The 17,381-nt window shown below is 36.9% G+C and overlaps 1 long non-coding RNA gene across 1 annotated transcript; it reads left to right on the top strand.

The window, feature by feature from the left end:
* The first annotated feature begins 660 nt into the window (after window positions 1-660).
* Window positions 661-9,100, top strand: LOC139973926 (uncharacterized). The gene is made up of 5 exons (XR_011795351.1): window positions 661-937; window positions 2,515-2,597; window positions 3,160-3,322; window positions 5,969-6,057; window positions 7,282-9,100. It is a non-coding gene; the product is annotated as an uncharacterized lncRNA (long non-coding RNA).
* The last annotated feature ends 8,281 nt before the right edge of the window (window positions 9,101-17,381 follow it).

Below are 17,381 nucleotides of genomic sequence, written 5' to 3' on the forward strand. Positions count from 1 at the left end.
GTCCCCCCAATATTTTAGGTGGGGAATATAGTATCTAACATCCCCCAATATTTGGTGGCATAGCTTTTTTTGTGGCTATAAATAGAAAATAATGCGTGAGATTATTTATCCAAATCATACTAGTCGGCGGCTAAAACTTCATCCAACACATGCTGCATGAGGTAAATGACACTTCGTGTTCGTTTCTGTGATCTGCGACCGTATAGCAAGTTACTCATGATTATTATCATAATGTCTGTACATCTCTTATGTATGAGTGTAAGTACGTACAATCGCATATGATTCACATCGATATGGGTTCACTGGGTTTCCATTTGGCCTGTTTCCTACAAGATATATATATATATATATGTATATATATATATATATATATATATATATATATATATACCCTATACTACCACCACTACTGGTAAGTGTCCAGTGCAACTATTCAGAGTGTATATTGCCTTTTTTTTTGGGGGGGGGGGGCTTCCTTTGTCAAATATCAACATTATTCATAATTCATGTACACTCTAAACACAATCTAGTCAAGCGAGGCTAAAGTCTAGTCATATCGACTGGTTTACGTTAGTCAACGATTATCCCGCCATAATCTTGGTAGAGATGCCTTCACGACTAACCCAAAAGGTCGCCTGACCAGAAAATAATGGTCACAGTTCTATTTTAATCTGGTCCTACAATAAATGTCAGCACTGGGACGAAACTCACTAGTCAATCAGGTTGATATATTCGTCATATGAAAAAGCGCGGGAAAATATTAACAATTGTAGCGCCACGGTACGGCCTAGCGTACTGCACTGAACTATAGTACATTGTACACATACGTACACGACGAGCAAGGAACGTACAGCAGGGAGTTAGCAGCCAGACGGTTACGGTACGAAAAATCAAAAAAATATTATCATCCAGTGATATTGTCAGTAACCATTGCAAGGTTAGTATATTTGACCAGTTTTCTTTGGGCCTTTGGCCAGTGTCGTTTGTTAGTCACTTAAAAAGTATATAGTATATTAGACCATAAAGTGTGTATTTTCGATTATTCCAACTTGTGTACGAACAAGCTAAGATCTAGGTCCTAGGCTAGGCCTATCATGCAGTAGCTATAAGCGAATTGCCTAACGTTAAACCTAATGACGTTAAGCTGCCTTGTAGTTGTAGTAGTTGTACAGCACAGTTTATCGTAACAGTAGGCCTCCGTATATTTACAGTATCATGGTGGCCCCGGTATTCACGCGTTTCTCATGTTTGCAATGGATAATTTCTTTACAAAATAACAAACCTAAATTAAACTTAATATTTATAATCTGTATTAGAAACTTTAGCCTTAGGGGAATAGGACCTTGGCTATATTATTCTTGAAATATTTTAGGGGGATAAATTCACAGCAGTGTTTCTCCTGCACTTTCAGGGGGGACATAGCCTAGGCTTAGGTCCTAGGCCATATTATTTATACCTAGATTAGGTTTGAGTTAAGGATTAGCCTCCAATTAGGGTCACCCTAAGATAACAAATTAACTAGAATAGTGTGTATGGGATTGTGTAGTTGCGTGCGAAACTGTTACACTAAATAAGCTGATTATTCCTAGGGCCCTATAGCCCCCCCCCCCCAGGCCTAGCCCTAAATAGTTTTTTATAAAATACAGAGGCTAGGCCTATGTTTCATACGAAACATCAACTGAACATGACGCCAATCTTTTATTACCAGTTTGTCCACTGACCATCCTATCCAACAATCCCGTTAACAATTCACAGGAGAATACACTCCCCCTTCCAAAATAAACATTGGGGACCTTGGAGCAATCTAACAGCCTATTGCTGCCACAGCTGTGTCATATCAATTTATAGGCCTAGTTGTCAGTAATATAGAGGGGGAATATTTCTGGACAATTGCACTGACTTGTCCGGAATTTTTGGCTAAAATTTGTTATATATTCTAGCGACAGTTTTTTCTGCTATTTTTTAAGTTTGTACAAAACAGTTCCGATTCAGAACAAAGGTGGGTGGGTGTTTAATTTGTTGTAGCTGTTTGTAGGGAGTCATATAGCCTTGGACTAGGCTTTTTTCAAGATGGAATATTCCTCGCTTTACCTGTGGTACCGTGAACCGCAGTTGATCCCCCTAGGCTAACCCTAATTCCATTGGAAATAAAATAGGACATCTTTTACGGGGTGTTTCATTCAACTTTTTGGAAATACTACAATTTCAAACATAAATGTATTTGGTTATCATTGTACACTTGACAAATGAAAATGTAGCTACCATAGCGGATTGATTAATGTTTGCACATGTTTCTTTTCCATACAGGTATCAAATGCATTCAGGCTTCTGAATCACTGCATAGTAATTTCACTTCCATTTCTACTGTACATTTTAGTAATGGGATGTGATTAAATAGTTGAATTGTGACTGGTATCGTACCGTACATGTTTATCCACATGCTGTACAAAATATGCACATGAACATTAGGGATGTGAACAAATAACAAAAGTTGTATGTCTATCACATTGGCAGATAGACGTCGTTTAATTGTGGAAGAGGATGCTACTAGCGAAGTGGTTAAGAAAGTCTATCCTTGGCTATTTGAAGATGAAGAGGTACTGTATGAATATGTCTTTGTAGATATTATTTATTATACAGTAGTCTGCGTAAAAGTAAATTTCAATCTTGTGGTTTCAAAAGTTATGGACATTTGAATATATTCACTTTATGCCCACCACTTGTTCGAACCACGACTTTGTTTTTCAAAAATCAATTCAATCAATAAGCAGCGCGATTGCAGGATTCTCACACTTTTTTTGCTGATACCGCTATTGGGAATTTGAAGGGGGGATGTTCCCCCTTAAAAAGAAACCATTTTGTTTTATTCTGAGCTAGAGCCCGATCTATACCTTTATCAGCAAGATCACTCCGCAAAACCTCATGTCCTCATCCCAAGACTTGGGGAGCCTACTGCTCCTACATTGACCAGCTACAGTAGTCTCTCTCTACTTCTTTACCAATTCGCATCTTCCATCCCTTTCGACATGTCTAAACCATCTCAATCTACGTCTCTGAACATAATCCCGAATATGTGTTAGTCCTAAGCGATCTCTTAACTTCTCAGGTGAATTTACCATATGTACTGTATAATATCTCATTGATCTCATTTAACCATAGATACTACTTGAATTAAAGCGACTTGAAGGAAAGACGACAATGGCACAGTTGCTTGGTGAAGGGCTTTCCAAGTATGGAGATGCCATAATCCGCTGCACTTTGAAGATGAAGCATCCCACTGTCATAGATACATCCATGGAGAAGGACGAGGGTGCCTGTTAAGGTACATTAGTAACAATTCAATCTGTAATTCACTATTCAAGTGATCATCACCCAGGTATGTGCTGGGTCTTCAAAATGGACTACGAGCAAAGTCTGAGGCAGGGGTGGATGCAAAATATGTCTTGGTAAGGGGGTATAACCATTCAGATGTATGGTAGTGAAAAATAAACACCTTCATTAGACATTAACGTTTGTCGTCTTGCATCATACAGTCTGAGGAAAATAGGGCGCATCCGTACATACTCAGACTGTGGTAGCACTAAAAGGCTAGTGCACGCATTTGTCTCTTCACATCTTGACTCTTGCAACAGACTCATTTATGGACTGCCAAATAAGCTCCAGCGTTGTACGAGCTGCCAGGTTGGTTACCTTATCTAGGAAGTGTGAACACATAACCCCCATCCTTGTAAATCTCCACTGGTTACAAGTGAAGAAGCGTATCATGCGTAAGTTAATGCTTTTGACCTACAAAATATTAAATAAACTTGCTCCATACTATCTATGTAAACTTCTCAATATCAATGAACCGGTACATATTCTCAGGTCAAATGCTGCTACAACACTTATTGTACAAATGTCAGCACCATTACTTACGGTGAGAGTTCTTTTTTCAGCAGCTGCTTAACTCTGAAACCAACTACCACCACATGTTTGAAATGCTAAATCTATATGTAAATTTAGGGCCTTGTTAAGACTTACTAGCAGAGGGTTGTGTGATTTTAAATCATGCTGATTTAAATCAGTGGTTTTTTTTAAATCACTGATTTAAATCACTTTTCTAATTCTTGGCAGGAAAAGTTGAATTTGTGGTCAGCATATTCTCTGAAATCAAGCAGTTCCTTGTGAAATAGAGTCTCAATCAAGTATCAAAGCAATTTCAGTAAATCTGGGGGGGGGGGGGTTGTATTTTCAGGGAGAAAAATCCTTGTCACATACACCGGTATGGCATGAGGCCTATCATGCTTAAACAAATTGAACAATTCTAGAAATTGCCTGCTAGAATCCCCTCAGAGTTCAGTTAAGTTCAGTAGAATAAGGATCAGGATGGACCCTGTGAAAGACCCTGTACCACAGATAACCCAGACTGCCAGATATGATCATGGATGAACACAATCAAGTGCTCAGATGATAACGAGACAGGCTGTGTATTGACGGTAGATTGCATAAATTATGGCTGTGAAGTACTTCATTTGGTACAAACAAGTGTCTGTGTTCAACAAAGGGAAATTGGTACAGTATCATGGGCCCCTTAGTGGAGGGGATATAGGGCCTAATTTTGAAATTATATTCAAGACTGTTGACTTCCCTTGATTGTCCTGAAATCAAATTAAATCATTGGGCTGACTGCTCGTATGTGATATGGGTGGGTATAGATGTTTTTGGAAGATTTAGGTAACATTTGAGAGGAAATTGAACTTTTGATTATTGCAAAATTTATTCGATTATTAAAAAAAAAATTAAAAAATCAACTCTGAATTAGCATTTATATTTGCAATATGGGTAATGTTTTGTATAATTATATTTTTTCTGTGTGCAGTGCATTGCAGCATTGTGGTCTTGGACGGAATGCCCTATATAAAAACGTTTTATTATTATTAAGGTTATTATAACATGTTTGAAGTTATGGATATGGATATAGAATGTCTATTCCAATTTCCAAAAATATATTGTTCAATATGCAAATACATGGGTGGAAGTAGGTGGTATGTGACAACCTGCCCCCACTTCCCCCTATATGCCTATATGTATTATAGGCTACACGATATGCAGTTTGATCCATTTATATGATGCAATGTTACATTGTTACAAGCTGAGTATATGGAAATCTAGTCTACTTACTCTACTTTGGAAACAAGAGGCATTTCAATTTATCACTGTCTGCATATTCTCAAATAATATCTTCCTTGTTCAACTTTCACACTAGTTCATGCTCTGTTGCCAGCTGAATCCTGAGGTTCAAATTTTCATGTGTCAATCTGCTTGCTAGTCTGCTCTCTATTATCTTCATTTTACTGAAGACCTCAGAATATGGTATATGGTTGTTAATTCAGGGAAAACATGTTCTCGGACTTCAGGAATCTGTAGGTATCAATGAAACCTATCTGCTTTGGGTCCAAGATACGAGTTTGACAACTGATACATATTCTTGACAAATGGAGCAACTCTTTCAATACAATCTCAGTATTTGATATTTTTCCATTAATGTTTCTATATTTTGCTTCAAATGTTCCTTATCAGTTATCATTGTCTTGAATCCCTCAAGCTGAAACAATGACATGGATGCAATAATTTTTTATGGCCCATGCCAGTAGGGGCCCACGACAAATAACTGAACAATTGGCATAACTTAAAGATGCTTGCTTGGGTTGAGCTCATACTTGATATTACTTAGCTAAGTAGCCTAGACCTTATCAAATGATACAAATATCTTTGCTGAAAATAAGACCTGTGATGTATTTAGTACTCTACTTTAATATTATCACCTTAGCAATTTATCGAGTATTGAGTATTGCTCTCCGGACTGCAGATGAGTGAATCTGTGATATTTCTGTCCTATCGATGTTACCAAATATGACATAATATCACTCTTCTGAAATGTCATGATGTTATGAGTGCTTTAACATTCTGTTGTTGATTTTTCTTTTAGAGTCTAGAATGCATGCAGCAATTCTGTCAGTTCCGACTCTACTGAATGAGAAGTTGGGTGCTATGATTGTATTTGCAGATGAGGATAGTGTAAGTACCCAATGTATTATTTAAATCAACAGTATGTAAACTATGGGTCAAGGCCATCAGAGGTGGTCTGATATTGTATGTTACAGTGTCGAGGGTTCATCATGATAGTGCCCTGGTAGTGTTTCCTTTGGGGTATTCAGCAATTTTAGGTCTGATGCCATATGGGCTATTTCAGGAAATAACTCAAAATTAATATTTTCCTACAGATTGTATGGTCACAATGCTTAGAGTTTAATTGTCACGATAGTGTTTTGGTAGTGCTCCTTTGGGGTGTTTGGATCTTTAGGCCAAAGGTCATGTATGGGCCATATGGGCCATTTTGAACTCCTGAACTCCGCCTGAAATCACACAAAATGTTTCTTTTCCTATGAATTCTATGGTGCAGTGTTGAGCATTTTTCACAGTGGTACTTAGGTAGTGCCTCCTTTGGGTTTTTAGGATTTGGGGGCCTAAGTCACCTGTAGACCATATGGGCCAATTTATAAAATCACTCAAAATGATACTTTTCATACAAATTTGCCCTAAAATTGGTTTAGCCCTAACATTTGTTGGGGCATCTTCTTTTTTTGGGGGGGGGGGGCATATTTTGGCATCCTTATTTCTGGGGGGCCTTGAAATATTTGGGCCCTGAAAACCTGTCTGCAACAAAGGCCCGCACATCTGATCATTATTCCCTAACTAAATATCACATGTATGACCTGGGAGTGTTCATAGCTGTAAATATAGTAAGGGCATCATCACAAAGGTAGAATAGACTAGTATGTATGTGATAACTGGAACAGAATGTTGGACAGATTTCAATCTGTAGTTGCAGTAACCATAACCCAATGTGGATTTCCTGATCAGCCCCAAGTGTATTAAAATCATCTAGTGGAATGAATCCCTACCATGATGTAATTAGCTGTAACAAGATGTCATAACTCATGGCAAATATTCATTTCTCTCTAAAATACACGGAACCAGTGCACCATTTAGTTCTGTTGTTTCATTTATACTCTGCTATTATTTATATCATCAAAAATAGTATTACTTGTAGTGAATACGATGTACTGTAAATTGATTTGAAAAAAATATTTAAGAAATTATTTATTTTGATTCCTTCGTTGGTGGAGTATATTTGTTTGTTGGTCACTCATGGCCATCATGGTGGATCAGCCACCCCTCCCATTTTCTGAAACTGGAAAGCGCTGTATATTGAATACATATACCTTAATATCTTTGCAGGTTACAGACTTGTCAGACGTGCCATTTTATATCCAGGTGACAGAGGATGAAGGTGTTCCAGAGTACACTGTGATAGTGGAAACCTTGCAAGTAGCTACTTTGAAAAGTTTGTTCGCAGCCATGTGCAATTATTTGGCAGTGCTCTATGTCCTAAATATGGCATATGAGCCTTTGCTGAAGAAAACCCTTCAGTTTTAAAAAAAATCATTTTGAATGTTGATGATACTACACCGGCAGATAAATCAGTCAATAAAATTCTGGAGAAACTAAACATGCAAATCGCTAAAAATTGATGGCCTAAGTACTGCTCCAGGCACCTACCATTTTTTGTACAGTTTTTTTGGCTCAAACTGTCATCACATTTATAACATAGAATACTGCCTATCAATTGCACTAGCATATATGAGTCAAAATAGGCTAAGGTGTTATAAAACTGTAACTAACTTGCAAATAATAAGTCATTGAAAATTTTTTCATTATCATTTGAGCTGTTGCGTGTGTTAGTTTTGACTTACAAAATGTTGTTATTTTTGGTTACGATGCCGAAGGCCGAGTAACCTATGCGATCAAGTTGGCGTGTGTGAGGGTGCGTTTGTTTGCTATCTGACCGAGGACTTGAACAAAACAATTTCAGGTCCTCGGTTGTGATTTCTAAAGAATCACCACGTCCTCGGAAGAATTCTATTGTATGGGGTATTGTTAATGTTACGGTACGTGGATTTGAACAATGGAAAATACAATGGGGTCCTCGGTCTGAACGAAACACAAACATGTATGTGTGTGTGTGTGTGTGATGTGACAGCTTGCTCGTAAACACGATATCTCAACAACGACACATTGGATCAATGTCATATTGGACTGGTGATGTGTGGATGGTCCCTATTGTTTTTGTTCTCCATCACATGAATATTAATAAGTGGGTAGGGCCTAATGTAAAATTCTTAAAATGTCAATATCTTCGCAACGGTATGTCCGATCTGCTTCATACTTGGTATGGTGATGTAAGTGGTTCATTGTCACATGACAATGGAATTTCATCTAATTAATATTCATGAGTAGGTGGGGCTTAATCCTTAATTGCTAGAAATAGCTTGTAAACCTGAAATCTTAGAAATTAAATGTTGAATTACTGTCATTTTGAACTAGTACATGCTCCATGATTAGTAGATGTTCCCTATTGTTTTTGTTGTTCATGACATGAATATTAATGAGTAGGCAGCAGTTAAAGTGAAATTCTTAAAATGTCAATAACTTTGCAACGGTATAACCGATCATCTCCATACTTTGTTGATTGGTGGTGGATAATAATAGTTACATTTTCATATGAAAATAACATGTAACCTCATTAATATTCATGTGTTTGTTGGCCATATAACATTTGTTGTCCCTCATTCCTAAACTCCTGTCATTCGTCATGTTTGACATGTTTTCCTGGTTCCTGGGAGCTTGCTGATCTTATCTATATTTGTTTTGCTTTATAAAACCATGAAATTGGCTAGCCAGGCCATTAAAGGAGTAGTCCAGTGACAAATTAAACTGGACTGAAAAAAAGTAACCTTTGCAATTAAGTTGGCATATGTGTATGTTGTGATGAGTTGGCATGTTTGTATGTTTTGATCAAGTTTGCGTGTGGGTATGTGTGTATATGTATGTTGCATAAATATCTGGCTCAGACAATTAAAGGGATAGTCTATAGTGAAAATAGTAAATGAACTTAATAATCTGGTATTACTGTACATGTACCTATAGAGTATAGGGAAATCTTATGTGAGTGGGGTAGATTAATGTGTTGGTAGTAAGGTGTGAAGCTGGTAAAATCTGATGGGTGTCAGATGGGGGGGGGGGGGTTGTCAGATGAGTAGGGTGATGTTGGGATCAGGGTTGTAGGATGGTAGGTGAGGCTGCAGGTGGTATGATGGTAAGGGTTCCGCTCTGGGTTGGGGATATGGGTTGTGTCGTATGATCCCCATGTGTTTGTCTGGAGAGGGGGTGTGGGGTGGTGAAATGCCTAGAGTCAACTATATCACTTTTTTCAACTTTATATGTACATCAATAAAGGCATTAATTTTTGGTTTTGTTTACGATGGCCAGGTAATCTACAGTTTAGCATGTTTGCAAGTGTATGTATAATCTTAAAAACAATAAATTTAATTACTGTAAATGTATTGAATAACTTGTAGATATGCTACATTATCATTACATGGACCTCATTGTTTTTGTTGTCCAGTACATGAATATGTGGGTGGGGCTTGTAATCAAATTCTTAAAATGTCGATATTTTTTCAAATATATGTCTGATCACCTTCATACTTGGTAGGTTGGTACAGTAGTGCTACAGGAAACTGAAATTTCATTTATATTCATGAGTGCAACTGACAACTTTATGTCTGATCAGCTTCAGTTTGGTTTCAGTTGTCTGGCAATAAGTACAATACAGGTATATAACAATAACAAATTCTGACTTATCTTATTTCATAAACTCTCATCGGCATCAGAACCACTAAACCTTTGGGTTTTCTGGTTCTTCAATTACTGATGAAATCAGACACTCTTTTGTACTTACTATTGAGGTGAAGCATATGTAGTGTTTAAGAGAAAATATAAAATGTGATTCCAAATTAATACAGAAATTCTTGCTTTCTTTTTTTCATGTGAGAGGGCTTGATGGTCTAGCAGTGGTTAAGGCCCAATCAGGTTTTATATCCAAGAATTGTTCCCACCAGTTAGCTCAACAGACAGCTTTGTACCTATAAGGGAGTTGTCGCAGGTTCGAATCTGTGGTGGGTCATATAAAACTAGTATAGAAAAACTACTTTTATCCATGGGCAAGACTAACTGGATTAGTCAAGTGACTGCTGGACTAATCATTTAGGTCGCTTGACAAAAGCCTGGTCGATAGAGCATTGTTGAAAGACTAGCAAAAACTGGTCATGTGACTAATTGAATAAGTCAATTGACATCTTGACTAATCGTTTAGGTCGCTTGACTAAAGCCTGGTCGATAGAGGCATAATTGAATGACTAGTAAAAACTGGTCATGTGACTAATTGAATTAGTCAACTGACATCTTGACTAATCGTTTAGGTCGCTTGACTAAAGCCTGGTCAATAGAGGCATAATTGAATGACTAGTAAAAACTGGTCATGTGACCAGGTTTACTTAGTCATATGACCAGAACTATTTGGTCACTGGACCAAAAGTTAGTCAAGTGACTAGAATTAATTGGTCGATAGAAGCATTGTCTGGACTAATGTACTCTAGTCATCTTGACTAGATTATGTTTACAGTGTATAGCATTAACATAATTTACATAACATTAACATAGTTTATAAATATGAATGTTAAGAAAAGCTAGATTAACTCACTGTATTCAACATTTTCGATGCAAACAATTGTATTCTCCGCGTAAGAACCTATCACTCTGATGGCGTACTAGAATGATATAAGAAAACGAATCAGAATTCCCGGAAGGTTTTTAAAGTTGTTATACACCGTGACTGTACTATACAATCCGCAATGCAACCCCTTTGCCCATCCTGTCGTTGGACTCCATCACTTATTGTTATACTAAACGAACAATATGAGAATACAGAACACAATCAAATTCTTCTTTCGTATGCTTCGGTCGAATACGAGCTTGAATAGTTTTCAACCTGAAATGAGCTGTAGCTTTAACCTCGTACAATTTACTTTGGGTTAAGGTTCCATTAATTTCCTTTCTCCTTACAGAAACAAAAAAACAAACTTAATATTGTAAGAATTGTGTTTTGTTATCACTGTCGACTTCGGGAAGTTCACATAAATAATCAGAATGCAAAATGCATGCAGGTTTCGATGTCTAAATTGCACTATACTGGCCCGAACTTTTTTGTTATACAATTACATAATGGCATGATAGACACAGGTCAATGTACTGTACGTGGCAATACACACCACGAAAAGCAATAGGGGTCTTGTACTCAATGTGATGCATCCACACCAAATCATGAGAAGTATCCACGATTCCCATCGTTAGATATCCTGTAAAAGGGTTTTCAGAGTTTGACCTCTGGTAACCTCAAATAAGATTTGACCTCACAAGCAACAGGATTATTGTGCTCAATATCCATATACCATGTAAGAAAAGTATCCATGATTTGTGACATGAGAAATCATGTTTGAAAGGTTTACAGGCCTCGACCCTGAGATATTTTAAAGAGTACTTGCTATTTGGCGACCGTGACTAAAAATCTACTCGCCGAAATGCAAATTTCACCCGACACTATGACTGCTGTTCAAGTCTCCATAGTGCAGATCTACAACATCAATACTTTCTATGAACAAAGGTTAGGCACTAAGGCAGATACATGATGCTACGTAATTGCACATTCGAAAAAATTATGTTTCTGTGCAGTATGACATTAAAACGTTTTTTCCACCAAAAGTAAGTGATGAGCAAATTAAAACATGTCGCAGAATCATAAATAAGCTGCTGCGTCTATTGTGGTGTCTCAAACAAATAAATATATAAAACATCTGCAAATATACCTACGAAGATAACTTGGCTTCTGTTACATTAGGGCTCCACTAGTACTAGGCATAAACTATACAGTAGCTAAGTGTGCGCGAGTCTAGCGCGATTCGTACATTTTCCCAATTATTTATATTGTCTCTTAACTGCAGATTGGTGTGCGCAAAATATTGCGATTGCTCCATTACACTGCCTAAATCAAAGCCATATTTTACGCAGTGAAAAGACATTATTTAGGTAGTGTTTAGCCACTTTAAGTGTATTGGTATTTTGACACAATATTTTTTCCTTCACGCTTTGGTGTGAACGAAACCAATTTTACCTTACCGTTGTATATACAAGCAGTACATGAACCTATATTCACATGTATGTACGGAGTGCCGATGCGTTAATTCAATAGTGTTAATTCAATAGCACTTTCGTCGCTGGTTTGCTGGTACGCACATGTTATCTAATACGCTGGACGGTGGGAGATGTGGTAGATTATAAAACACGGCTTCCACAATTTGATCACTGATGACTCCAAATGATCTTTGACCTCTACCAAAAACAATAGGAATCTTGAACTCAACGTGTCACATCTACACACCAAATTTGAGATTGGTCCAAGCTTCCCTTTTTGAGATATCGTGTTTATCCTGTTTTCACAATTTCACCCCTGGTGACCCCAAATGACATTTGACCTCGAATGACAATAGACCTCTTCTACTCAATGTGGTACTCATACACACGAAATATGATTTTGGTCCAAGGTGTTCTTCTTGAGATATCGTGAAGCAAAGGGTCTCACGCACACCGCTCACAGTCATCCGCCTGCATGACTACAAAGGTTACGATTATCATCGAAACTAAAAAGGTAAAAACAAATACAAATTTGTCAAACTTGCATTGCGTCAAAAGTATGCACGAATGTATTCAAATTCGTGCCTTACACTACTGGTTCCCCCCCCCCCCCCTCGAATAGATGCTTGAAAAAAGACTTTGCTTCGATGGGCATGAGAACTTATCATAGCAAACATTCCTACAAAATAATTTACATTTCAAATGTAGGATAGGCAATTTACAAAAGACAATAAAACAGTGCATGTTTGTCTGGTTGCAAACTACGTCTTCGATTTAAACAGAATTCTTAAAAGCTCATAAACTACGGATTTGCTAACTAGCTACGCTTGTATACAAGGCATATCTGCATACAGTTTAACTATTCCAAAATGTAGATTGAATTTTGCGCTCATCCATATTTCCTGCTATGGTTATTATATTTTCTTCATTAATATTATTCCTTTGTACGTTACAGACCATTTGTAATTGTACAGCTTGAATTTACAAAATAAATCTAATTATCTATGTTATCGATAACACGTCCTATTGTAAAGTAGAGGATGATATGTAAACTATAATTGGTAGAACACTAATGACAACTTCTTTAATGTTCTAATGAACAAAGAAAACAAACTTTCATTAGTTATTTATACTCACTGGGGGTGCATCGAAGTCTTGCATAAAGTTTTTTCTTCCGTCTTGTGTCACGGTTAAGCTCGAAACAGGACCTGTGATGTTCGACGCCGACATATACTGAGACTCACAATGAGATATAGGATTAATTGACGCTATTAACTGTAATCGTAGTTGACTGGTTCCAAAATGAAAAGCATCGTATTTTACACCTGTCAGGAACGCCATGTCTTTACTACATGGAAGGGCTAACTCAAACGTAAATCTTCCATTTGTTTCCCAAAGTGCGCATAAGAAACAATCCACTTGAGCTGCATATAAGAAAAATGAAAGTTAAGAAGTTAATATATCACATGCAATAATGATTAAACATGGCACGATAATCAATCACGAAACATGATATGAAATGATAGAGACGTTTAAAGAAGCTTAACCAAAAGGAACACCAGATTCATTACCCTTGTTGCTCTGCACTTCACAACTACCATTCACTGCCCCCCCCCCCCCCGCCCTAAAAATATTCGCTCTCTTCTGTAAAGTAAGAGTTGTGTGGGTACCTTATTAAATTAATCATTCTGTGTGTGCGTTTTTCGGTGTGTGTTCAACAAATTGAGCTAATTAACTTATTATTGAGTATTACTCCATATATTAAAAATGGCATTGGCCGGACTAAGACATTGTTCTTGATTGTTTAACCAAATAAAGGTTAATCGTCAAGTATAACTAACGGAATTGATTTCTTTCTCAGTATTTCGTCGCAAATTTGATACTTCAATATTGAAAACGAAATTTGACTAGTGGGCTACAGAACTAATAGAAAGCGTTGGGTATGATTTTGGTATCGAACAAACATTAACTCAAAAATTCTACTTAGCCTACACTGCGTTCTGTACACAAATAGTTATCTCATATAACCTATGGTGAGCTTTTGTTCCAAAATTAATGTTAAAGCAGGTCTTTGCGTTTCATTCGGCAACTTGACATCTAGTATTTATACTACAAGTAAGACTGACAAAGTGATTAAGCTATATTCTCAGTCACCTCCAGAAATTTTGCACCAAACAAAATGTGACGAGAAGGTAAAATCAAACCAATTATTTTCACCTATACAATTTTATGATTCATGTTACTAAGAATTAAACACGCAAACAACGCAAATATTTTAAAATTTTAATTTGACGTCATTATTTGAAATGAGTTACATTATAACATGATTTGAGGAAAATTTGCATGTAAACCACATACAACATGAGTATAGGCGATTTATTTTCAATATCATCCTAAAAATGTCCAAATCGAGGTAGAGTTTATGCCTAAATCTTTACTTCGCTCGTCTATAACATTAAAAGAAAGTTCTTCTAACCCACATGAGTACAGGATTCAGGATTATACAAATCTTACAAGGACTTTTTTGTTAAAGATTATGCCAAATATTGTCGAAAGTCAGGTCGTACATTAAGTATAAGTTACGAAAATGAGATTACTCTACTTATGGTTTAACTCTCCGATCCCCCTTACACTTATGAATGCATAGCCTTGTTATGTTGAAGCATCCGATCAGATGTATAGGTCTAGGCATCTATCTCCCAAAAGTATACAAATGTCTTTCTTTTCTTTGCCATCAAGTTCTTTGGATAGGGACGGAGCTAGTCGCACTTAACCGCATTCTACAGTATTATGCACTCCATCTCGGCCACATCTTCAAAAGCTGGCTGCGCATCTAATAAACAGATCAGATTTTTCGATAATTTCTAGTAATGTCTGTTACTTACCTATACCATCTATGTTATAAAACTTCCATTCTTTGTCGTTTCCTTCTTTCAGACTTCTTAATCCAAAGTCCCTACATTCCAACCTTACTGATATGACTAAATAGAGAAAGATTGTTAACATAAATTAGCAGATGATCATAAATAAGTCATTAGTACATTGATTAACAATCTTGGTGGTCTTGTGGAATACTTTGGTCAACATATTATAATGTTCCTCTCAGCACAGATAATGAACGAAAGCAGTTTACACCAGACCATTTATATATAAAACTCAACTAACGGTACGTAAAAGTAACTGTTTTATTAAGATTATGGTACGGTTAATAACAATCATTTTAAACAGTACATGTGATTTGTAAGCCCATACACTCACGAGAATCCGAGACTCCTCTCTGTTGATTTTAACCGTTATAGACACCATCAGAAATACCGCATTATTAGCCCATCCACCTTTCAACCACCACTACCCCCTTCCCCGCACCGCCATCCATCCACCCACCAGCCTCCCTGCAAATCCACCAAATTATAGAGTTTTATAATACTCACTCAAGTGAAAGAACACAAAAAGTGCAAGGTAGACTCTTGCTGGTAAAGAGAAACGAAAATGTAAACCCATTTTGTCCAGTGGTCCTGAAATACTAAGATAGATATCCTTTAGATACAATTTCAGCACAATATCATTTGCCGAATCATACCGTTAAATTGAAGTTATCAACAACACTATTGACACTATACTGCTTGTATGTGGTTATTGTACTTTCTCTTTCCTATTTGTGGACTGTATCACTCAGACTGGTATACTACTCTCCAGCTACAGAAGAAATTTGATACGCTTCGGTCCACACTTCGGTAACACGACAGACAATATTCCCCCCAAAAATATGATTTCGTCAAGAACTGATATAGCTGTAGGAGGAAGTAACTATACCGTGTCACACATAAGACGTCATTCGGTACCTGAAAACCACCCCTGTTTGTGTTCATTGACCTGTGAGATCAAACTAAAAGGTTTATATAAAAGTCTAGAAGTGAGTAAATAGAAACTATCGTGACGAACGTAAAACTCTTTAATAATGAAGTGAACCGTGAATAAAATTCGACCTCAATATTAGATTGCAGACAACCTTAAATAAACAAACTATATACACAGTTTTAAATGTGTAGGTCACCTAAATAGGTTCATTTAGTGGTTCAAAATAACTGTTGTCAAATTATGTGAAATTTCGGTCAATGAAATTAATATAAAATGTATATACGGCTAAATTTCTAGCAGGTTCTTCAAGTTCTCATAATGATAACAAGGCATTTCATTGTACAGAGGTCGCGAATGAAGACAAACTTGCCTTCAAATAAGATGAGAACATTTACCACATTGTATGGTACCGAATTGCACAGTAATCGTATGAAAATTATATGTAAAACTTTATATGCGTTTATTTTTAGTATACAACGACATGCAAATCACCTGAGGAATCGATGAAAATGCATGAAGCGTAGAAACATTATGAATTTCATTCATCAAAAATGTCCGCACATCTTCCACGTTTGATTTACAACTGCTAATGCTTCCTTTAGCATTGTCATTCAGCCTCTGAAGAAGATTCTCTGAAGAAGCTCCTACTAGGATCAAAACGTCAGGCCCCACTTACTTTTACACATTCTCCTATACACAGGCTCATTAGTGGATAAGCATTTTGCTAACAGTTTTGTTTCATTTTCCCCTTTAATTATATAAGAATACATAAACGGACAATAAGAAACATCATTTGTGAAGCTTAAGGCTTAACACATGTCCAGTTACCCTAATATAGAACTAGAAACAATTGTATAGTGGCATATAGCGCTTCTTTGTTTTGTTACTTGATAATAGTGTTTGTTTAAAAATTCAATGCTTAGGTGACCACAATACTTTGACAGCTTAATGCTTAATCCAATGGGATATCAATATAGATTATGTTATACATTGAAACTGAGTGGTCGGAGGACCATGAGCTGTCCTCAGTCTAACGACTGCCGCCGCCGATTTGGTCAATTATGTACCAACAGGTGCCCGAGCGTTAAAATCCTCGAATCTGATTGGCTACTCGGTAAACTCACCAGCGGATGGATATGTTGCAACAAAAAAAAACAGTATAGCTTAATTCCGAACACATCTATCTGATTAAGCCAATTCAAAGGAAACGAATCAGATCAAGTATAGTATGATAATAAACCCCCGGTGTAAACACACGATGGCAACATGATGCCCAAAATATCTGAGAAAGCAAACTTTCAGTCTGAAGTAGCCTATGCTAACCATATGGTGCGAGCAACGATAACCTTATTTATAGCAATGCTGCCATTAATACTATTTTATAGCATGAA

Source organism: Apostichopus japonicus, chromosome 9 (assembly GCF_037975245.1).
Source record: "Apostichopus japonicus isolate 1M-3 chromosome 9, ASM3797524v1, whole genome shotgun sequence".
NCBI lineage: Eukaryota > Metazoa > Echinodermata > Holothuroidea > Aspidochirotida > Stichopodidae > Apostichopus > Apostichopus japonicus.